The sequence below is a fragment of the Balaenoptera musculus genome, chromosome 10, assembly GCF_009873245.2.
Source record: "Balaenoptera musculus isolate JJ_BM4_2016_0621 chromosome 10, mBalMus1.pri.v3, whole genome shotgun sequence".
Classification (NCBI taxonomy): Eukaryota; Metazoa; Chordata; class Mammalia; order Artiodactyla; family Balaenopteridae; genus Balaenoptera; species Balaenoptera musculus.
Genome location: NC_045794.1, coordinates 63,330,498 through 63,356,493, shown reverse-complemented (window position 1 = coordinate 63,356,493; position 25,996 = coordinate 63,330,498). Strand labels below are relative to the sequence as shown.

The 25,996-nt window shown below is 36.1% G+C and overlaps 1 protein-coding gene and 1 non-coding gene across 5 annotated transcripts in view; both read right to left on the bottom strand.

Annotated features, from left to right (window-relative positions):
• Nucleotides 1–25,996, bottom strand: part of NAV3 (neuron navigator 3) — an 845,054-nt gene that overhangs the window by 420,645 nt on the left and 398,413 nt on the right. The gene's annotated exons all lie outside the window — the stretch shown is intronic.
• LOC118902975 lies at nucleotides 12,325–12,432 on the bottom strand. Its single transcript, XR_005021685.1, has one exon. It is a non-coding gene; the product is annotated as a U6 spliceosomal RNA (small nuclear RNA).

Below are 25,996 nucleotides of genomic sequence, written 5' to 3'. Positions count from 1 at the left end.
CAATAGATGCAGAAAAAGCTTTTGATAAAATTCAACACCCATTTATGATAAAAACTCTCCAGAAAGTGGGCATAGAGGGAACCTACCTCAACAGAGTAAAGGCCATATATGACAGACCAACAGCAAACATCACTCTTAATAGTGAAAAATTTGAAAGCATTTCCTCTAAGATCAGGAACAAGACAAGGATGTCCACTCTCACCACTATTATTCAACATAATTTTGGAAGTCCTAGCCACAGCAATCAGAGAAGAAAAAGAAATAAAAGGAATATTAATTGGAAAAGAAGAAGTAAAACTGTCACTGTTTGCAGGTGACATGATACTATACATAGAGAATCCTAAAGATGGCACCAGAAAACTACTAGAGCTAATCCATGAATTTGGTAAAGTTGCAGGATACAAAATTAATGCACAGAAATCTCTTGCATTCCTATACATTAATGATGAAAAATCTGAAAGAGAAATTAAGGAAACACTCCCATTTACCACTGCAACAAAAAGAATAAAATACCTAGGAATAAACCTACCTAGGGAGACAAAAACACCTGTATGCAGAAAATTATAAGATACTTTTGAAAGAAATTAAAGATGATACCAATAGATGGAGAGATATACAACGTTCCTGGATTGGAAGAATCAATATTGTGAAAATGACTATACTACCCAAAGCAATCTACAGATTCAATGCAATCCCTATCACCAATGGCATTTTTTACAGAACTAGAACAAAAAATTTGTATGGAGACACAAAAGACCCTGAATAGCAAAAGCAGTCTTGAGGGAAAAAAACGGGGCTGGAGGAATCAGACTCTCTGACTTTGGACTATACTACAAAGCTACAGTAATCAAGACAATATGGTACTGGCACAAAAACAGAAATATAGATCAATGGAATAGGACAGAAAGCCCAGAGATAAACCCATGCACCTATGGTCAACTAATCTATGACAAAAGAGGCAAGGATATACAATGGAGAAAAGACAGCCTCTTCAATAAGTGGTGCTGGGAAAACTGGACAGCTACATGTAAAAGAATGAAATTAGAACACTCCATAACACCATACACAAAAATAAACTCAAAATGGATTAGAGACCTAAATGTAAGGCCAGACACTATAAAACTCTTAGAGGAAAACATAGGCAGAACACTCTATGACATAAATCACAGCAAGATCCTTTTTTGACCCACCTCCTAGAGTAATGGAAATAAAAACAAAAATAAACAAATGGGACCTAATGAAACTTCAAAGCTTTTCAATAGCCAAGGAAGCTACAAACAAGACGAAAAGTCAACCCTCACAATGGGATAAAATATTTGCAAACGAAGCAACAGACAAAGGGTTAATATCCAAAATATATAAACAGCTCATGCAGCTCAATATTATAAAAACAAACAACCCAATCAAAAAATGGGCAGAAGACCTAAATAGACATTTCTCCAAAGAAGACATACAGATGGCCAAGACGCACATGAAAAGCTGCTCAACATCACTAATTATTAGAGAAATGCAAATCAAAACTACAATGAGGTATCACCTCACACCAGTCAGAATGGCCATCATCAAAAAATCTGCAAACAATAAATGCTGGAGAGGGTGTGGAGAAAAGGGAACCCTCTTGCACTGTTGGTGGGAATGTAAATTGATACAGCCACTATGGAGAACAGTATGGAGGTTCCTTAAAAAACTAAAAATAGAATTACCATATGACCCAGCAATCCCACTACTGGGCATATACCCTGAGAAAACCATAATTCAAAAAGACACATGGACCCCAATGTTCATTGCAGCACTATTTACAATAGCCAGGTCATGGAAGCAACCTAAATACCCATCGATAGACGAATGGTTAAAGAGGATGTGGTACATATATACAATGGAATATTACTCAGCCATAAAAAGGAAAGAAATTGGGTCATTTGTAGAGACATGGGTGGACCTAGAGATTGTCATACAGAGTGAAGTAAGCCAGAAGGAGAAAAACAAATATCACATATTAACGCATATATATGCAACCTAGAAAAATGGTACAGAAGAACCGGTTTGCAGGGCAGAAATTGAGACACAGAGGTAGAGAACAAATGTATGGACACCAAGGGGGGGGAAAGCAGTGGCAGGTGGGGGTGTTGGTGTGATGAATTGGGAGAATTGGATTGACATGTATACACTGATGTGTATAAAATGGATGACTAATAAGAACCTGCTGTATAAAAAATAAATAAAATAAAATTCAAAAATTCAAAAAAAAATTGGGTAGTGACTTGGAAGATAAATATAGATATTCCATAATTATGTCTCAGTCACCTTTTCTGGTATTGAATAATAAATAGAAGATACGAGGAACCTGTCCTTTTTTCTCTGTTTAATCTTATTATTTATTTTCCTGAATGATATAAGTTAAATTTATTTACTCATCAATTACTAATCACCTACTATGGGCCAGGAAGCATTGTAGGTGGTAGAATGTACAGTATACAAAATAGTCTTTGTTCTTATGAAGTTTAAATTTTAGAGGGAGGAAAAAATCATAAACCAGTAAACAAACACACACACATATATATATATGTCTCATGATGATAAATCAAAATAGAAAACATATGTCAAGGTAAGAAGTTAGAGAGTGACAGAAGAGGTGATATCTTAACACAGTGGCCAGAGGCCTTTCTAATTAGATGACATTTAAGCAGAAAAAAATGATGAGACAAGCCTTGTAGATATTTAAAGAAATAACATTCCAGCGGGAACATCAGTAGCAGAAGTGCCAAGCCTGGCCTGTGCTTTTTGTGTTTTGGATTATCGAGAAGCCCAACATAGTTGGAGCAAAGTAAGCAAGGGTAGAACCATGGGGACAGATCATCGTGGAGTTTGTAGAACACAAAAAGGGCTTCTGTTTTAATTCTGAGTGAAATGAGAGTTCCTAGAGGGTTATGGTGGAAGTGATACAAGATATGACTTGCTTGAAAATTTATAATGCATCAAGGTGATTGACCAGGTGATTCACATGTTTTGTATAATCCCAGAGTATTGAGGAAACGGGAGATCAAGGAGAATTAATAACTAAGATCACATTGCTAATGAATCACAGAGGTAGAATTCCAATCCCATCTCTCTTATTTAAAAAGTCCAAATCACCTTTTGGCATCACAAAAGGTGAGTGATAAGAGTATCATGGAAAACATTATGAAAATTATTCAATATGTATAGAAATATCAGGAGGACAAGAGCTAAACACATCAGTAGACTCTTCTTTCAGTTTATGGTCCTTAATATTAAAGTCTGTACAATCACTGACTATGGGGAATATATAATAGTTAATGCTTAATATATGTTTAAAAAGTGAATACATGGTATTTTCGAATTATAGCGAGGAAGGCGCATTTCAACATGTCAAGAAAGCAATACTGAGGTAGTGTGGTGGACTATAATTTTGCCTAAACATTCTTGCTGCTCCCCTCCCCGACAAACCAGGCCCATTGCTGCAGGAAGCAATACTTTCCATCACATTATCATCAGGCTTGGCCATGTGAATGACTTTGGCTCATGAAATATGATTGGAAAAGATATGAGACACAGGCCTCGTGCGAGCAGAAGCTGTAAGAGCCAGCATGTAGTCTCACAATCTCTTTTTCCAATCTGTCACCATCTTGGCATGGTCCAGGAAAGGGTTGCCCCTCAGCTTGTGTCCCACCATGAAGGGACATGAAGGGGAGCCTCACACAATACTGAACATGAGCAAGAAATAAAGCTCTAACTTTGTTACTGTAGTATAAACTAGGAAAGGCCAACTAATAGACATAAACGGTGTGTCAAATACGTTGCAAACTGGCAGGTTTTAGTCTTAAGGAAGTAGTAACTGAAATCTTAAGCTAAGAGTGAAGTTAGGAGTTTCTAGCAAGTTAAATAACAAAGAAGAATCTTTTCAGGAATGAGATAAATCTACTAAATGTAATTTTTTCTTAAATGGCAGGGAAGAGTTAAATAAATAGTGTAGCTGTATGTACGTGCCACATCTTCTTTATCCATTCATCTGTTGATGGACACTAGGTTGCTTCCATGTCCTGACTATTGAAAATAGTGCTGCAATGAACACTGTGGTACATGACTCTTTTGGAATTATGGTTTTCTCAGGATATATGCCCAGTAGTGGGATTGCTGGGTCATATGGTAGGTAGTTCTATTTTTAGTTTTTTAAGGAACCTCCATACTGTTCTCCATAGTGGCTGTATCAATTTACATTCCCACCAACAGTGCAAGAGGGTTCCTTTTTCTCCACACCCTCTCCAGCAGTTATTGTTTGCAGATTTTTTGATGATGGTCATCCTGACCGGTATGAGATAATACCTCATGGTAGTTTTGATTTGCACTTCTCTAATGATTAGTGATGTTGAGCACCCTTTCATGTGTTTGTTGGCAATCTGTATATCTTCTTTGGAGAAATGTCTACTTAGGTCTTCTGCCCATTTTTGGATGGCGTTGTTTGTTTTTTTGACACTGAGCTGCATGAGCTGCTTGTAAATTTTGGAGATTAATCCTTTGTCAGTTGCTTCATTTGCAAATATTTTCTCCCATTCTGAGGGTTGTCTTTTCATCTTGTTTATGGTTTCCTTTGCTGTGCAAAAGCTTTGAAGTTTCATTAGGTCCCATTTGTTTATTTTTGTTTTTATTTCCATTTCTCTAGGAGGTGGGTCAAAAAGGATCTTGCTGTAATTTATGTCATAGAGTGTTCTGCCTATGTTTTCCTCTAAGAGTTTTATAGTGTCTGGCCTTACATTTAGGTCTTTAATCCATTTTGAGTTTATTTTTGTGTATGGTGTTATGGAGTGTTCTAATTTCATTCTTTTACACGTAGCTGTCCAGTTTTCCCAGCACCACTTATTGAAGAGGCTGTCTTTTCTCCATTGTACATTCTTGCCTTATTGCTCAGCCATAAAAAGAAACGAAATTGTTATTTGTAGTGAGGTGGATGGACTTAGAGTCTGTCATAAAGAGTGAAGTAAGTCAGAAAGAGAAAAAGAAAAACAAATACCATGTGCTAAGACATACATATGAAATCTAAAAAAAAAAAAAAAAAAAAAAAAGGTTCTGAAAAACCTAGGGACAGGACAGGAATAAAGATGCAGATGTAAAGAATGGATTTGAGGACACGGGGAGGGGGAAGGGTAAGCTGGGACGAAGTGAGAGAGTGGCATGGACTTATATATACTACCAAATGTAAAATAGATAGCTAGTGGGAAGCAGCCGCATAGCACAGGGAGGGTGCTTTGTGACCACCTAGAGGGGTGGGATAGGGAGGGTGGGAGGGAGACACAAGAGGGAGGAGATATGGGGATATATGTATATGTATAGCTGATTCACTTTGTTATAAAGCAGAAAGTAACACACCATAGTAAAGCAATTATACTCCAATAAAGATGATAAAAAAATAAAATAAAGTATAAAAGAATTAGCCTAAAAAAAACCAGTGTAGCTGAAATGTACCTATTAACGATAGGTGGAAATATTTGGTGGACACTGTATATGTCAAAGACTTCCAAAGTACATCTATATTTTGGTTATTAGGAGCTCTTTACTTTCAAGTAAGAAAATAAGAATAATGCAAATTAATAACATAATAATTCAGAATGTCAATTTTAAACCATTACTGAAATACTCAATCTCAAAAGAAAGTCAACCAAGAATCTTTATATAACCTCCAGCCATAAAATATAGAGTTATGGATATTTCTTTTTTATATGACACTCCAGACTCATAAACTACACAGCTCCTGAAGAAGCCTGTCTTACTGACATCACTGAATGTAACAAGAGAATGGCCAAGACAATCTAGACATTTCCAAGCACTCCTTTATTCCCATGTCCAGAATAATAAGGAGGACAACATACTGCGTAGAAAAATAAAAATACATGCTTCCTGGAGATAAGAGATAATTGAAATTTTAAAAATAAATTTGACAGTCAAATAAGTATGACATACATAAACTTAAAAAACCATATAAGCCAACATTCTGAAAGATTATTCTATCTTATAATGTTCTAATTTTTATAAGTCTACTTAATTTCCATAAAATCTAGTTTTTAATAACATTGGTAATAAAAATAAAGGCAAAATGCATTAAGAACTTACTGGGTGGCAGTAGTTGTGCATATTATATAACATAGTTCTCACACACCTCTATAAAGATGATACTTTTATTACCTCTATTTTTTAGAGAAAACAAAATGAGAATGCAAAAAGGCATGTGTAATTTGTGCCTGTTAAGTAACAGTGCTAGGATTCCAAAGTTGATATTTCTATTCCCAAGCCCATTCTAAGTTAGTATTTTAGGTTTTTTCCTGTGCTTTCCTATAGTGTATTAAGATCTTTAAAGTAATATTTATCCTTAAATATGTCTTAAAAGGATTTCTAATTTGACATTATTTTAACCCATTAATGTTACTCTCCAATAGTTTCTCAAAAAGGAGACTGTAACTCACACCAAATAAAGGCAGAGGGCTTTGTACCCTTCACATGCCCAGAACATGGTAGATGGTAGATATGGATGAGCAAACAGGTCAAAATATATGTAGCCTATATTAAATTGAAGTTATGTATTTCCTATTTGCAAGGCAGGAATAGAGACGCAGACATAGAGAACAGATGTGTGGACACAGGGGGGAAGGGGACGGTGGGATGAATTGGGAGATTAGGATTGACATGTATACACTACCATGTGTAAAATAGATAGCTAGTGGGAACCTGCTGTGTAGCACAGGGAGCTCAGCTTGGTGCTCTGTGGTGACCTAGAGGGGTGGGATGGAGGTCCAAGAGGGAGGGGATGTATGTAACATATAGCTGATTCACTTTGTTGTACAACAGAAACTAACACAACATTGTAAAGCAACTATACTCCAATAAAAATAATAATAATAATAATAAAAGAAGAGCCTTATTAGAAAAAAATAAACTGGAAATTATTAATTGTGATATAAGAGATCTGCATCAATTTCAGAAATAGTGTATTAGGAAAAAAAAAAGTCTGAGTAAAACAGATTTCAGGAAAAAGAGGCTTAGAAATACCAAGATGGTGAGGTACACATCTGTATGAAAAGGTTTACCTGTAGGCTTACCTTCATAGCTAACTTTGAAATAAGGGAAAATTAAGTTATTGGGTTTTTGTTTTTTAATTCAGGAAAGAAACTTATCGTTTAGGATATCATATTTAAATCTTTTGATAAAAGATTCTCTATTCATGCCAACAATTTTCACCCAACACTACCTGATTATGTCTTTGAGTTGAGTGCAAAATCAGGAGCAAAGTAACAATATCATAAGGAACACGACTCTGGCAACACTTTTTTCCAAGGCAGAGGGAAAAAACCTCATAGCATCACTGGTTTCATGAGCCATACAGGCAAAGTTTCACATATAACAGCTAATTCATTGGAAGCACAGCCAAAAGGAACATTAACGTTTTCCTGGGATTTTCATAAAGTCTCACTAATACCGGTTAACAGGCCTGCCTTCCTGCCTATTTTAGTAGCAGCAAGAAACACGAAATTTTGATTAAGAAGCTTGCTTTCTGCAGCTACCCAATTTTAGTAGGTAAGAATTAGTTATTCAATTAACCTCAAAGTCTGGGCTGTACAGAAACAGAGAACTACATTTGTATGCTACGAATTGAGACCATGGAAGAGAAAGACCAGGTAAAGGAGTTCTTTAGGAGCAATGAAGGTCACCATAATGATCCAATATAGGGAAATGGTAATAGCCATTGCTTGTATTGGAGTATAGCTGTAAAAGAACTCTCACATATATTGTTATTCCCTTCCCATGTGAGCATGAATGGGGAATTAAGCCAACAGATAATTCAGTTAATCTCTTTGACACTGGTTCCTTGTGACTGGAAGCTTTGGTATTCCTAATCCTATGTCAAGATTAGCTTGAAGAGAGTGAAGGACCTGAGAGTTAATGGCCAAAATAGGGGCTCTAAATGGCTAAAACTGACAGAAAGGCAGGGTGATACTGAGTGATGAGATGCCTGTGACATGCCTCTGGAGAAGCTCATTCAGAAATATACATCATTTCAGTGATAAAGTAAAAATTATTAACTGTATCTGAAACAAACAAGTGTACTAGCCTAATTTTTTTCCATATGTGAAGACTCAAAATCACAGTTAATCATGTGGCACTAAAAGTGGCACAAAATTTAGTGGCACTAAAAGTGGCTGTCTTACCAATGTGAAAAATCTTGAATTTCTGTTAGTGAACCATGTGTAGAATGACGGAACATCTTTCATTTAATTCTTCTTTGAATATAATTCGATGCATTATTACCTCAATAAGCACTCATTATCTTCATCTGTAAAATAATTTCACTTTAGACAAGAATTTTTTATATAATGTGTACAACTTTCATGCTATTTCTTAAAAAGCAATTAGTTCAGTGTTGTAGAACAATAGTAATGGACCTCCCCCTCTTCTCTCTCCCTTTTCAACTAATCTGGGGCAAAGGATTAAAAAAGAATACAACATTTCATTTTTAATGCTATCATCATTCTCAATATGACCTAACCAGTAAAAACTGCAAAATCAGCAGTAGATCCAGACCTAGGGATTGTCTTTAAAAAGAGAGAGAAGAGAAACACACATGAGCTGCATCCAAGAAGCTGTCATTAGACTTAGGGATGAAGTTCGCTTTTGGCTACTGCTAAGCTCAGCAATTGCTACTTCTCCACTTCTGACTGGGTATCTACTTTTAAAAGAAGAGATTTAGAGAATATTTGAAAAGGAATCTTCCCTGTGAAAAGCTTGGTCATAAACTTCAATTGAAAAAACCATTTTATTAGGTGTCTACAATGTGCGAGGCAGGAAGCTCATGAGAATGATTAAGTAGTTTTCTCCACTGTGAAGGTTCTAGACACTCAATAAATATGAATAAATGGCTTTATTTGACAGGTAAAAGTTGGTCGGAATTCTTTTTTACTGTTTTATGTGGTTTCAATTTCTAGCCCCACGTAGCTCTTACAGAAGATTGAAAAATTTCCAAAGTATGGATGAACTGAGCTTACGAGACCTAAATTATTCATAAAATATGACTGAATGGTTCACATCTTAGAGATGTATTAGCACCTTCAGGTCACAGGGTTACCATTCAGTTTGCTAGATAAGAAGTAAAGACTATGTCATTGACTAGGTAAGTTAGAGCAGGGTGACAATGAGGCCAGAATGTCAAAAGCTAACTCTCTAAAGACCCTAAATCCCATACTCTTGCCAAAAAGGAATGTAACGTGCATATTCAATTCTGAGAGATGAGGAGGAGAAGGAGGAGGCTATTCTGTGTCAATCCCTGTTCTAAGTCGCTTACCTTAATCCTTCCCAGAGCTCCATGAGGTTGAAACTTTTGATATCTCACTTTACAGTTGAGACAACAGACTCAGGTTAAATAACTTGCCTGGGCATATAAGTGGTAGAGTCAGAATTCAAACTCAGGCAGTCTGGATCTAAATCCTGTTCCGGCCTTTTTAAGTGGATTGCTTTGCATTCCATTAAACAGAGACATTTTGATGTGTCTTTACCTGCTTTTACCTATAAACTGAGAAAAACGGACTTGGCTAGTTTTTTTTTTTTTTTTTTTTAATAGCAGTGCCACCCTGAACTTGTGGGTACTGGCACATTCAGGTAGCAGTTCTATCCCTATAAGAGTAACACAAACATCCTGTCTCTATATCTCTTTAGAGAATGTCAAGCAAACAGTTTCCTCCCCAGATTCCAGGTCAAAATGGAGTTTGCTTCATGTTTTACACCAAAGACAGGATCTGTGCCAAGTTTAAATTAAGAACAAAAGTCAAAGTAATGGTGCATCAGTTGTGGGTTTGGCAATGGCAAGAAAGATAGCCTCAAAGAAAACTCATACCTTTTATGGAAACCAAATATTGACCACAATTGGCACATAGAAAACTGCACGGACAAACAAAACTGCTGGATAAACAAATCAAAATTACATAGGAAGCTGACACCCATTCTTTACAGTGGAAAACCAAAGATAAAAATGAGTCACAAATTTTATATTCTTGGAAAGGATAAACGTTCACCCATCTAGTAATGTTTTTTAAAAATTTCCCTGAAGATGTCTAATATTCCCAATATTTTCTTTAATAACAAACTAAGAATACCTACAATGTATTCATGTCACAGGACAATTGACTATAAACTCGGTTGTGAAAGAAAAAAACAAAACAAAACCTTGACCTGAACAATGTGTCATTTAATAATACAAAATGTATTCTCAGATTCCTATAACATTTCTAGATTATAAAAAAGAGTATGTGTATACTTGTGTGTGTCTGGATATCGGACTTGAGGGAGAAAAAAGCGTCCTTTCAACAATAGCTTTATCCAAGACTGGTATTTTTGAAGTAGAGAGGCTTATAAGGGTGTAACACATCAGTCATCTTTTTTTGTCTCTTTTGTTATCCAGTGTCCTTATATTTCCTTTGCCCTGACCCACACCAGATTAAGCTTTCATACGCATAACAGATTCTAAAGAAATAAGAGGATCAATTTGTTCAAACTAAGATCTACTACATCTTTGTGAAACTCTAAAGAACAGAACCCATCTCCCTGAAAATAAACAAGGAGAAAAAGAAAATTCTTAAAATTTGCCATGAGATTGTAGGAATCACTAAGCAAATTATAAAGGCAGTCAGGTAGCCGAAGGCACCTTCATTTTCAATTCTAAGTGAACTATAGTGTAAAAAACTATAATCCTGTTATAGTTCATGAAAACCTTCAAAGGGGATAGACCATCATTTCTTGTGAGTTCTGCGTTCTGCCTTTTTTATTGTACTTCATTGCGTTGCTTGATTTGGGAAAAAAATCCACGTGAAGCTATTTCTGACTTTCCCTTTTTAATGCTAACAGTATACCCCTTGTGATACGCTCTTTTACCACTTGACACTGTATCACAATTAAGTCCAATTCAGGCTTTAAATGGAGAGCTGAGGTCCAAACAACGTGCTTTAATAGGCCCAAAAGCTAATCAAGAGTGAGACCCTCCAGTCACAGCCTATCTCAGTTCTTACCCAGGATTGTCTTTCTTGTTGCTTTCTCAAATTTTAGATTTACATTCAATAATCATGGCATCTTTGACTTTTAAAAGGAAAATAGAAGTTATTCTTTTTAATCTCTACCAAACCAAAGATTCCTCTTTATTATATCTCTCTGGCAATGGCTGCCCATGCCTTCCCAGGAGAATCAAGTCTGCTTCTTGAAGCTTTTACTTGAAAGAAAGTAATTCCAGCATCTGTTCCATTGGCAATTTGAATATCTGAAGAAAACTGGTCAGCCTCCAGCCTCATTTGGACCCACTCTGACATATTAAGCGCTCTTCTTAAGTCATGGCTCATAGACAGCAGCACAACCCTCTGGATGAGGCCTGCACATCACAGTGTGCAAAGTGTCTAGGAATTCTTTTTTTTTTAATTCTGTTTATTTATTTTTTTGAAGTATAATTCATTTACAATGTTGTGTTAGTTTTTGGTGTAGAGCAAAGTGATTCAGTTATACTATAGGTAGGTGGGTAGATAGATAAATAAATAGGTAGATAGATATAGATATATATTCTTTTTCATATTCTCTTCCATTATGGTTTATTATAGGACATTGATTACAATTTCCTGTGCTATACAGTAGGTCCTTATTGTTTATCTACTTTAGATATAGTAGTGATATCTGCTAATCACAAACTCCTAATTTATCCCTCCCTCACCCCCTTTCCTTTTTGGTAACCATAAGTGTGTCTTCTATGTCTGTGAGTCTGTTTGTTTCATAAACAAGTTCATTTGTGTCATATTTTAGATGCCACATATTAGTGATATCATACAATATTTGTCTCTTTCTGACTTATTTCACTTAGTGTGATAATCTCTAGGTCCATCTATGTTGCTGCAGATGGGTAGTTCATTCTTTTTAATGGAATTAGTTCATTCTTTTAGTAGTATTCCATTGTACATGTATACCACACCTTCTTTATCCATTCATCTATCAATGGATACTTAGGTTGCTTCCATGTCTTGGCTATTGTAAATAGCACTGCTATGAACACTGGGGTGCATGTGTCTTTTTGAATTAGAGTTTTCTCCAGATATATGTCCAGCAGTGGGATTGTTAGACCATATGGCAACTCTATTTTTAGTTTTTTGAGGAACCTCCATACTGTTTCCCATAGTGGCTGCACCAAAATATATCCCTACCAACAGTGTAGGAGGGTTCCCTTTTCCCCACACCCTCTCCAGAATTTATTATTTGTAGACATTTTAATGATAGCCATTCTGACTGGTGTGAGGTAAAAATATGGAACACTACACGAATGTGCATGTCATCCTTGCTCAGGGGCCATGCCAATCTTCTCTGTATCATTCCCATTTTTAGTATATGTGCTGCCGAAGAGAGCACTGTCTAGGACTTCTCTTGATCTTTACTATGTTTCTATCATGACTAAGGTTTTTATTTTTTAGCAGCTGCTTCATACTACTGGCTCATATTAATCCTGTAGTCATATAAAAATACCCAGATTCACCTTTCTAAAAAGCGTCATTTGCTATCAAGCTGTGTTTCCACTACCTTAAAATTGTCCAAACTGGTTTTTACACTAAATATTTACATTCAAATTTAATCCCATAATTTGATGCAATCCATCAGTTGAAGCTATTAACCTTGTACACTGATGTTCTCATCCATCATATTAATGCCCCCTCCCATATTTCTATCATCTGCAAAAGTTAATTACATATCTTTTATGACTTCATCTAAGTTTTAATATTTAAAAATGTTTTTAAATGTTAAACCCAGTCTCAGGGCTGAATCCTTTGTGGTAAGATCCTCAAATATCCCTCAAAGTAACAGAATCGTTAAAAACAAAAAGTCCTGCCATTTCCGTTTACAATTATATTTCCTTCTCTGTTCATCTGATGCCCATCATTACAGTCTAGTTAGAATTACTCTCTTTAGAATTGTATTTCATACCAAGTTTTCCTTCATCGTGCCTGTCATCATTAAAGAAGAACATCTCTTTTCAATAGCCCTGGGTAGGATTAGGGTGGGAGAATATTTCCCACTTCACTTTATGTCATTGAAAGTTTATTGTCAACACTGTGGGATGGCTTAACATCACATGTATCTTAACTTAAAAGGCCAACTTGAATCTTACCCACCATCTTGAAAGCGTGATATACAAAAATTTTTGCTCAACTAGAACAACAGAAATCTTGAATTTGACAATGAGCAAAGTAAAACACAAATTGATTGCAGTTACCAAATTGCTCGGGCAGATTTACAGAGACACCACCATGCCACTGAACAACTGATGATGTAATTTTCCATCTAGAATCCCAGATTGTATTTTACTGTAAAATTACCGGTAGGAAGTGATAGCACTAGGCCCTTCCAACATACTGTTCTACGATATCAAAATGGAACAAATTTATAATCCTGTTTTTTTTAACATGCTGCTTTCTGATTACTTTCCAAATATGGTTTAACAATTTTAAATGACTGCTTTAATGTGTCAAACACTAAATAGGATTTATCCACTGGTCTTTTTCTTAGGTATAACTGCCCAAAATAGAATCAACAGACTTAATCTATTGCCACATAAATTTATTTTATAATTCAAGAAAATATTTAAAAAGAAGAAAAAGAAGTCTATATCAAATACAGCAGGACACTACTTTCAAGGCATCAAATATTTTGGGAGAGCATTATCATACCAGTCAAAATGTGACTGAGTCTGAAAAGTGTCCATTTAATTATTTTTCCGACTTTTAATAACTATTCAGACTATGACATTTAGCAGAACTAAGCAGTAGAAATAATAATCCTGGAAAAATGAGTCATTATTTCATCTTTCCAAAGCACGAGAGTAGCTGAAATGCTATACGTGAGAAAAGAGTTCCCAGTTGGCTACTGTCTCAAACCTCAAGTCCAAAGGCAGAGAAATCCTCCTGCTTGGTATACAGGCAATTCTGTACTCAAAGTCATTAAGTCACCTTTGTAGCAGTAACTCACTGTCCAACTATATGATATTTTATAAGTATTTTCATCCCTCCAGTCTTCCTTTTCCCATTTCCTTCTCCAAATAGATTGACATTTCTTGGAAGACAGATTATTTCTGTAATTTCTATATGTTTCTCATAAGGACTAAAACAGTATTAGGTATATAGTATCATATACCTATATACACACACACATACACATATACAGACATAGATACCTGTAGGTAGATTGAAAAACAGCTCTTCAACATCCAGGAGGCTAGGAAGTTTATTTTTACAAGGATTGCAACACTGTTTATACTGATACTTTTTTTACCTTGACTTCTAATGGGGATTTCACACAAGTGTTCCTGGGCAACCACCTATGGTTTTCAGGTAAATGAATTTTCAGATTGTCTAAGGCATATATACTATCTAGCCCTGTAAGAAAATGTTTGCCAACTTGGATTTAAGCAAAACACACAACACAGAGTAGCCCTCAACTAACAGGAGTAATGGGAGAAGCTAGATTAGCCTGATAGGTTTTCTCTTGACTGCTCTTTTACTGCTGTCATTATCAGCTTGCCAACTGGGCAACAGGTTACCACTCTTTACTAATGCCTCCTAGATTATGTTCCTATATTTTGACCTTAAGTATTTAGCTAATCTTGTGGAGCTACATGGATTTCTAGTCTGTTTTCAGTATCAGGCCTTCCTGACCCCTGTTACATTTTCCCATATAATTCCTTGGTCTCCTATCCACTTGAGAGTTCACTGTTGTCCCAGTTATTTTATTTTCCTTTGTTCCCCTCTGTCAAGGACTACCAGAAAGGTTGCAAAGCCATTGTAATTGACTCAGAATACACATGTAACCACACCAAGACCTCTCTATTGCTCAGCAAGCCTTTAATTCCCTCCCGAATGACTCCTTATTGCATTCTCCTCCACACTTGACCCCAAACTTTACCATCAAAACTTCTCAGTCTTTCTTCCTTCTCTCAGTACCCTCAAGTCATTCCAGGAGTATTTACTGAGAAGATGGCCTTGCTTCTAAATTTACAGAGAAGATGATAGCCCCTAGAAACAACACCTTGCAGTCTCCTTCCTCTCCACCTGATGTGGCTGCCTTCTTCTGCATGTATCCTTTCACTGAGCTCTACCTTCCAAGGCTCCTGAGTTTATCCCCAATCTTCTCATAGGCAATGTGTTCCATCAAAGGCTTTCTGCTCCTTTATCACTGTCTTTGTTTCTCTCACTCATCTGACTCAAACATTCCCAGCTTTCACAAGAGCCAACGATTAATACCTGGTTAAGTGGTGTAAATTCTTACTGGGATAATAAGAGGACAAGGGACAGCCTCAGTTTCATGCAGAATGAATGATGTAATACCACAATGTGTTGGTTTCAGTTACTAACTCATTTGACAAAGTCTAATGATTAATATTAAAATCAGCAAAAATTACTGTAACACTAGCTTTTAACCAAAAGACAACACCTTAGTCGCAGATTATAAATTTTTTAAAATAAAATAGGGAGCTCCTCATCCCACTTATTTAACACCTCACTGTACAAAATAAGACACAGAAATACAGTTATTCTTCACCCCTTGAAATGCAAATCTTACACAGAAAGGTGGAGCTACTTAGTATCCAAGGACATTCTCATGACCTATTTTAGAACCACTACATTCTTAAGTGCATATCTTCCCAAAAAGCCCATTATGATTTTTTAATTTTACATAAAATAAATATTATTATGTTAGTTTCCTGACACACCTTCCCCTGACTTCTTTTTTTTTAAATTAATATACTATGAAAAACACTGAAAAAAACCCCCACCACAATCAAAACTTAAGTATGGCAAAGAGCCTATATAAAAGTTTAAGAAGTGCCATATTCTACAAGCTCCCTGAAATTAGGCTGAGGAAAAATAATGTGTCTTATATATGCTTCCACTTGCTAAACAGAGAAGTCCTTTCACAATACATGAGGCTTCTCACTTACTCCTATAGCTTTCTGTCTCAACTCAAAACTCAAAGTCTTGTGTTTCTGATTCCTAGGATAAATACCTAGGAGTGAAGTGCTGTGTCATTTGAGAGGTATACGCTTAATTTTATAATGATGGTGCATCATTTACATTGCCACCAGCAAAAGCAATATGCTGAGACAAATTAGTTCAATCAGGACAGGCTACATATATATTAACATTGTACCAGCTGAATTAAGGATGCAACTGATATGATGGTTAAAACTGTAACATAGAGGTCAAACTTGAAAAACTCATAAGCAGAGTGAAAAAGAGCAAAGAGCTAAAATTACGTCAGAAGAAAATTTTTATAGAGGTAGCAGAACAGAGCATTAATAAGATTTTAGGTATACTGAATGTGGAAACCAGAAAAATAAGCAATACGAGTCTCAATATTTACTGAAGAATGAGTGGTAATTATGAAAGAAAACTTGGTGAAACTATATGAAGATCAAAAGAAGTTCACTGTGTTCTTAACAAATTCAAATTAACTAAATAAGAGGCTTTTTAACCCTTCTGCCTAAGAAGAGTCATACACTTAATTTTTTTTTTTTTTGGTACAATGATAAACTAATGTCAAAAATCATGAAGTCAGGAAAATAATGTCATTAATGAAAAAAGAAAGACATTAATTTGTTATCACACCCATCTGCAAAACTGAATTCCTAAAAAAATACTGAGCACTGCCTACAGTTTTAATGACCAACCAATAATTTTATATTTAGCCACATTTTTAGTCATATATAAAGGCAAGAAAAAGACATCTTCAGTAATTCAAACTTCCTATTTATTAAACAAGCTATTTGAATACATACTCTCGGTGACTGAGTAGTAAGTCAAATTTAAGAGACCTTAAATAAGGAAGTGATGGCATATAATACTGGCAGGGAGAATAAAAACCAGTTAAATAAAAGTTGTTTAATTGTAGTAAATATAGTAAAAATAAAAAAAACCTGACAATACAAAAATTAAAAATAGGTATTTATATAATACAAATATATAATGTAAAAATTAATAGCTTATAACAACAACATAATTCCTAAACCTCAGACTATTGTATGTATATATAAAACAATGGAAAATAATGACTAAATTGATGGGGGCAGGTAAAGAAAAAGTGCTAAATGTATCACACTTTATAAGGATTTTGTTTTTCTCTGTCTCTCCTTTTTATTCTCATTTTTTTCTTTCTCTTACTATCTTTGCCAATTAAATTTTGTTGTTGGTATTTCTAAAATCAAGAAATATTAGTTCCAATTCTTTACACCCAGGAAAAAATAACATTTCAAAAAATACTTTCCCCATAAATGATCTTTTTTTTTTTTTTTTAAGTATCGGACTCTCCTAAACTGATAACCTACAATCTACCTGGCAAACTTCTGTGCACTTCTGTTGGTCTGAAAGGCTAAGGGTCAGAAAGTTGCTTAGGCGTCCTTCACTCTGTTTCTGCCAAGGAGGAATCCTCGGTCATCACGTTCCCTGACACGGGGTCACCTGGCTTCTGCTGAAGTAGTCACAGTATTTGCAAATTAACTTCCTTGCAAACCACCTTACACCATGGTTGCATAGCACTAACAGAAAATGATGCTTCTCTTCCACCTCCCAGTATTATTCACCCATTTGTTCCTCTTCTGCCGTCATGTAGTCTACTGACAAGCCTTCTCCTTTCCAGGGTAATCAGAGCAGCTTATCCTCACTGGAAACCATGAAAAACCTCTTACCCTTCCAGTCATCCTCTTAGAAAATGACCCCAAGAAATGGATTCGGTACTTCAGATGTGGTCTTGACCACAGAATGGGATTCATCAGTACAGTACCATGGGTAAAACACTCCCTTTAACTGGAAATATACCTTTATTAATGTATGATGAGTCCTAATTTCATTGTTATTTTTTCATTCAAACTGAACTATTTAACACACTATTTCAAAATTAATTTGTAAAAGAATAACTCTCCCCTTCCCCCCATATATGTCATAAACATCCCCCCCTTTTTTTTTTGCAAAATCAGATTTCGTCCAACCAATAATATATGTTTTTGACTTCTGTAATGGCCCTTTTTTTGGCTACATATCACCTTATCACTTTCTAGACGGTTATTTTCACAATTTTTAAAGCATTCCGGTTCTACGTACCAGTTTTCCACATATTAGAAACTTCACATTAAAGAGGAAAATATCCACACATTCAGTGAAGCATGTTTAAGCTTTAAATTGAGTGCTATATTGTTAGTTTTCTCATGTCTACATGGGGATAATAATTACATTGCAACAGTTTTAATAAAACCTGTAAAAATCCACCAAGTATAGGAATTGAAAAATAATTGGTATGCAATAAATAGTAATTATCAGTTCCAATCCAAGAATTGGGAATCAAGTGGCATCTTTTTTTCTCTTTACTGTATAACTGAACAAACAGAAAATGTTAATTAATAATACGGTTACTGTCAATTTAATTAAAAAAAATAAACTTTGTAATTTTCTTTTTAGGCATTGATGACATTCTTTTAATTCATACAAATGACTGTTAAATCAAACAGATTTTGTACTTTGTATTAAAATTTGATTTAAACAATTCAAATGCATAATGAAAAAGGTCACTGTGTGAATCATTATAAAACACTAGGACATTTGTCTTTTAGATTTAAATGTTTAAAGCTCCAGAACCATAGCCACTCTCTACTTAGAAGAGACAATTATCCATGTGGATTCGAATTTTCCATCATCTGACATTATTCCAATTTATTATTACTGTAATTTTCTTGGATCTGAAAGGTTGAGTAGAATAGTTGAGGTTAAAAGAAAATCCGTTTACTTCTCACAAACTTATTTTCATACCATTTTAAAATTTGCTGCTAAAGGAATAATTATTCTTTGGGTAGATTTGGTTTAAATCAGTCAGATACAATTTTCACTACTAGTTAGGAATACCCAATTTAATCAGTTTTTACAATAAAAACTGCCTTTTGATCTGGTATGACCTTCTTGGTGAATGTTCAATGAATGTTGATTTTGCTCCTATTAAGTGTAGCACCAGGCTAAATGCTGTACATACACAGAGGTAACAAAAAAGTATAAAACCTTATTCTCTGCATGAAAAAAGACACTACCTAAGTAAAGATATGGGATATACAAAGAAGACACATACCCTAGAAATATGTAATGCCATTATTTTAAGAAAACATATTAGAAAACAGTAGCTAACATTTATATGCTATTTAAGATGTGCCAAGTACTATTTTAGATTACTTCCTTTAGTCCTCATAACAACTCTATGAGATAGGTCCTTTTATCCAGATCTAACTAATGAGGAAACTGAAATACAGAGGCCAATCTCTTGCCTCAAATCACACCAACAGTTAGTACTGGAGCCAGGGTTTAAACCAAAATCCAGTTCCAGAACCCACAATCTTAACTGCTCTACTGCTCTGCTTCTCATTACACCTTTTCTGCCCAGTAATTTATTGAGGTATGATTTACATCTAGAAAATATATACATCTTAAGTATACAGCTTGAAAAACTTTGGCAAATGTATATGCCTGTGTAACCACCATCCAAATCAAGATACACGTATGTGTGCCTATGTGCTTCTGTGGATGTGTGTGCACCTGTGCACTTTTGAGTCTGGCTTCCATTAATTATATCTTGGTAAATTCATTTATAAACTTTGGGGGAAAAGGAGGTGTCATTAGGAAGTAATGATAACAACTAAAGCCTTCTATATGCCTTGTAATTGCCCCATGAGGAAGCTATTGCAATTGTCTCCATTTTACAGAATAGGAACTGAAGTGCAGAAAAATTAAGGAGGAAGCAGTAAGACTTGGCATTTTCACTCTACCAACTGATCAATTAAAAAGATAAAGAGGTAAAAAGAGATGACAAGATGGACATTAGGAGAGATTTTAAAATACCAAGAAAAAATTCCATAATTCACATTTATATTCGATTTGCCATCAGAATCCAACTGGACATGGACTAGACTGCATATCTTGAGAGATTCACTATGGACCAAACAGAAAGAAGCTGAAGTTAAACATCCAGGAACCCAATGAAAAGAATAAGTTGGAGACAGGAAGTATATTCTTAAAGGATGCCAAAATTAAGATGGATGGGGTGGGACATCAAGGGAAGTAAAGAGAGAAGAGGGAGCAAGGGAAAAGCTAGTGAAATTCGCTGTCACTCAAAAGGGAACTAGAAAAACACATGAAAGCATGTTTGAAAGTTTCTAGAATGTGGTCAGATTCAGTCACCAAATCAATGTGAAACACTTGGAAATACTGGTTATCTCTAGAAAAGCAGTGGCTGTTGAATTCTTACAAGACAGAGGGCATACTAGTAGTTGAAGAGCCTGATAAATGGCTATGAGTCCTTCACAGAAATTACATATATAAAGTTATCCTTTAATTTGTGACAGTTGCTAATATCCTGTAGTTGTTCTTGTCACCTTTAGAGAACATTATCAGGTCTGGCCTTGTTCATTTGAGTTCTGTTTCTCCTAGATGGAATGCTCACCCTTCTTCCCCTTTCACTTGCCTTTAGTGGTTCTTAGTCCTGGGTGTACATCAGAATCTCCTGGAGAACTTTTAAAACAGTATCAATGTTCACATCCCCTGGGAGAGGACGGAATATCAAAGAAGTACCTGGGAGTTTTTTCAAAGTATACATGCTTCCTTCCCCACCCCTGGGATGTTGGGAAGCAGAATGTAGAGTTTGCAAATGACCCTTAGTGGATTCTGCTATTCTTCCCTCCTCTTTAAGAAACACTGTTCTACGCATTCCTTGGATGAGCTCAATCTCTCCTAAGGCTTCAAAAACCAGGTGTACCCTAATGACTCCTAAATCTTCATCTCCATTCCGGATACCATGTGACCAGTACATATTTCTCCCTGTACCTCCAAAGAAACGTCAACCGCAACACATCTTTTTTCCTCTGCCTTCCTCATCTGAATGAATGGTGTTACCATGCACAGAATCATACTGAATTTCTCTTTTTCCCCATATCTTTATTTCTTCACCCACTCCCAGAGTTAAATGGGGGCCAAACGAAATTTTAGGGGAAAAAATAAAAGTAGCATAATTTTAGGCTCAAATCGCTTCTTACCTCAATATTACTGCACTACTTTTGAATTGGCCTCATTAACACTAATCTTGTTCTTCCGAAATCCATCCTCCACAGTGCTGCCCAAGAGACCTGCCTGACAATTTCACTCATTTACCTAAATCCGTGCAATGGGTTCACCCATCGTGGGCAAACATCAAAATTCTTATGGTGACCGACAATGTCTCTGAGAGCCATGAGAATACACAGTACATCTTGAATTTAGTTTCTTTAGAACAGTAATGACATTGGTGGCCCCCAAGGAACCACAGGTTCCAGTATTCATGCCTTTGTTGTAGTCCTCTCCCCGTGAATCTGTCCTTGAGTAGCAGATGGGAAGTGTAGACATTGGAAGGATACAGGCATACCAATTAAACATACGAATGAGGGTGTTAAAAAATGTTCTGTTGTGACTTTGGTAACTGTTTTTAAAGATTTTGTTTTATTTTTAAGCTTATGTAGCGGTATACGTACTCATTTATTGCACATGGCACTTCATTTTATGAAAGGCTGTGTCTGGAGTTATAACAGCAGATTCAAATGACAGGTATGTCATGCACCATTACTTTAAAGTAAAACTGCATATAAGGAAGTAATTTGTCTTTCCAAGATTAAAATATATATATATTTCTGATGATAATAAAATATCTAACAGGGCAGAAAAATTAAAGGAATATTGGAAAATTTAAAGAAGAAAAATAATCACCCTAAATAGTAAGAAAGTCTTTAATTAAGAAAAAGAAGGGACTCCTGCCAGGGGTCATCTGCTGTTTACAGGAGGGTTTAACATGTTTTCCCTCTTATCTTTAAATCATTCAAATTCAGCTAACCATTGTTGAGCTCCTACTGTGAACAGTGACCTGCACTTTCCTTTATGTTAATTCATTTATTATTAATATTTTGCACATACTGGTATTGACATTAAAATCCTATTTAAGAATAACTGAACAAAGTGTTTATATTCAAAGGTAAGAATCATTTTCTAGTGCCCTATTATTAATATTATAAACAATGTTCAGTATACTAATTTTCAATACATATCTTATCAGACATTAAAAGACCCTGTCAAAATTTGCATGATTCGTCATTTTTTTTGTTTAAAATATCTTCTTTGTCCTGTTGTGTCTAAATCTTTGCAATTATGTGAATAATATCACATTCTTGGTATCTGTGCAGAAAGAAGCCTATACTGTCATTCAAGTGCACATACACAGTATATATCACCGACATTTATATATCAATTTACACATTATTAGCTTTTTCAGAGAGAAAATTGATTCAACTTCATCCGTCCTTGGTAAAATGAGTTACATCTGACTGTTCATGTAAAACATCAAGGCTATCAGGGAATAAAACACACACCATATTTTCAAAGGCAAATGAAGGAAGTAACCTTACGATTGCCTTCAATAGTAATTCTGTTGTTTTTGCTTCTAAATATTTCCTTTTACTTACAGGAAGCAGTCAAGGTTGACACATTAGGCGGTCTTGCCTAGAAGAGAATATTTTTAATAGTGATTTGCTGGAGGCATGGCTTTGGGCTGTGCAGTGTCCCTGGAACTGGCTGTTTAAAATCCCAGATGGGCTGACTCATCCCTTCCACTTTTGGAGGTTAAAAAAAAAGAAGGCACATCTTACAATTTACTGCAGGCAGATCTCTGAGGCCAGGTTGTAGATCATCTGCTCAGACTGCAAAATTATATCCAAATACGCAAATCAAAAACCTCAAATTTAGTTGCTGTGACTCTGACTTCTATAAAGGTCATCAGCCAATGCTTCAAAACGCAGTGTTTTTTTTATGCCAGGTATTTCTCATGTATAGATAAAGGTATCAGCCAAAGATTAAAGATTATCACATGGCTAGCATACATATTGAATCTGAGAAATTAGAAGGACAAAGGGATATGGTCTCTGGTTCCAAGATAAAAAAGTATTGTGATATTGTGATTTACAAGGCATATGTATTTGGTCATTTGGATGACCTAAGGATGAGGCTGGCTGCCAATGGAGTTAACCACGTGATTAGAATGTTGGAACTTTCAGTCCCACTCCCTGACCTCTGGAGAGGACCTGGGGGTTGAATTAATCACCAGTGGCCAATGATTTAACCAATCATGCCTTATATAATGAAGCCTCCATAAAACCAAAAGGATGAGATTCGGAGAGCTTCTGGGCTGGTGAACACTGTGGAGATGTGGGAGAGTGCCCACCTAGAGAAGGCATGGAAGCTCTGTGCCCTTTCCCCATACTATGCCCTATGCCTCTCTTCCATCTAGCTGTTCCTGAGTTATATCCTTTTATAATAAAGTGGTAATCTAGTAAGCAAAATATTTCTCTGAGTTCTATTAGCTGCTCTAGCAAATTAATTAAACCCAAGAAGGATGTTATGAGAACCTCTGATTTATAGCCAGTAGCTCAGAAGGAAAGATAACAACCTGGGCTTGCAACGTATGAAATGGGGGTGCAGTCTTGTAGAACTGGACCCTTAAACCTGTGGAATCAACGTTATCTCTGGGTAAACTGTCAGAATTGAGTTGAATTCATGGACACCCTGCTGGTGTCTAAGAATTGTTTGTTGGAGTTGAGGAGAATCTCCCCACATGCACTGGAAATTTAAGTATGCAATTAAGTTATTAAATATCAGAACAAATTTAAGTATGTAAATGAAAAGACCACAAATACAACAGGAATCCAAGAAAGGAAAAATGACTGGTTCATGGAAGACAGGATAGGATGTAAAAAAGTAGAGTCTATCAAGTTGACAGATTGCTAGACCTTCTCCATCACGTTCCTACTTTCATCCTTACAGCAGTAGTGAACAAAGATATTTCAACTGTTTTCTAAGTCAAATGGCCCCTTTTGTACTCTGGATGCTATCTTTTCCCATTGAAATGTTCCTCCACGATTCCTTTTTTGCTCAGAATCTTCAAGTTCATCTCTCTTTTCTGACTCTTTCCCTTGAGTCTCTCTCACCTTAAAAAAAATCTTTCGACCCTATTTTTCCTCATGTCATCTCCTAGCTTTGGGAAATGTCTAGTCTACACAAATTGGATTTATTTCCTCACCTCTCTTTTATCTATAAACTGAAAACAAGCTCTTAACCCAACTTCCTCAACGAATCTAATCTAAACCAAGTCAGCAATGGCTTGCTAAGTGCCAAAGGGTCTAGTGGCCTTTCAGTAAAATTTGATCACTCTCTCCTTGAAATTCTACTCACTATTCTCAAGCTTTCATGAAACCATTATTTGTTGGTTTCCCTCAGAACTTGGCTCTTCTTCTATCTCCTCTGTGGTCTTTGTTTCTAGCTACCATTTAAATGTGATTTTCCCCCAATTATAACCACATTCTTCTTTACTATTTAGTTTATATCTGTCAAATGATCCCAGATGATGTTTTTTCGTTTGTTTGTTTTGGCTGAGTTGGGTCTTTCTTGCTGCGCGTGGGCTTTTCTCTAGTTGTGGCGAGCGGGGGCTACTCTTCCTTGTGGTGCGCAGGCTTCTCATTGCGGTGGCTTCTCTTGTTGTGGAGCATGGGCTCTAGGGCGCGTGGGCTTCAGTAACTGTGGTACACAGGCTCCGTAGTTGTGGCTTGCGGGCTCTAGAGTGCAGGCTCAGTAGTTGTGGCGCATGGGCTTAGTTGCTCCGCGGCATGTGGGATCTTCCTGGACCAGGGCTCGAACCCATGTCCCCTGCATTGGCAGGCGGATTCTTAACCACTGTGTCACCAGGGAAGTCCCCCATATGATGTTTTGTAACTTTGCTTATGTCCCTGAGACGGTTACAACCATGTCCAATATGTGCAGGTGATTTATACAGGTGAAACCCAGACTGAAATACACAGGTTACACATACATTTCATCCATTCATTCATATTCATTTCTCTCTCTCTCTCTCTCACACACACACATGCACACACACACACACACACACACATTAAAGCAACCAACCATTGCACATTTCCATCTAGAAGCTTCCCAGGTCACAAAGAATTGCTATATCTCAAACTGAAGACATATTTTCCTTATCTTCCCCATGCTCTTCTTCCTGGTTTTCTTATATAGGTGAATGGTGCTTCATCTACCTAGTTACTCAAGGCAAAAACAAAGGAATCATACCCTTCATCCCCTCTTCCAATATTTCACTAAGACTGATTAAATGTACTTCCTTAATGCCTGTCCTATTTGTCCCCTCTTCTCTGTGCCTACTTTTTACCTCTATCAACATCAGTTTCTTAAATGTTCTCATCCCTACATCCCCTCTTCAGACTTTTCCAACAATCTTCTATAATGTCAGAGGGCCCTTTCTAAAACAAATCCAATCACATTATTTTCTTACTTAAAATCCTTCAATGGCTCCTTCTAGCTATCAGGCTAAAGCCCAGAGGTCTTCAATATGACAAAAAGGTTCTTCATGAACTAGTTTCTCCGATGCCTACAGATTTTTTTTCTACCAGTTTCCCACATGCCCCCTTTATATGTGCATCCTAAATCCTATGCTCTGGCTCTGCTTAATTACTTTCAATTCCCCAAATACACTCTGTTTTTTCAACCTGTGCACTTGCTATTCCTCTGTCCACAACGTAGTTAGAGCTAACATAGGATAATAACTAACCACACGTGCTCAGGAGTCAGGCTACTTAGATTTAAATATCAGCTCCTCCATTCACTGGCTCGGTGACAGTTTGCTAATTAAACTCTGTGTCCCTTGTTTTTCTTTTTTGTAAAACAGGATGAAAACAACTTTTACCTCGTAGCATTGTGACAAGGATTAGATGAGACACTCCATATGAAGCAATGAAAATATGGCAGCAATAACCTCTCATTAATGTCGGCAGTAATCGCCAAACATATTTGCAATGACTATCTGC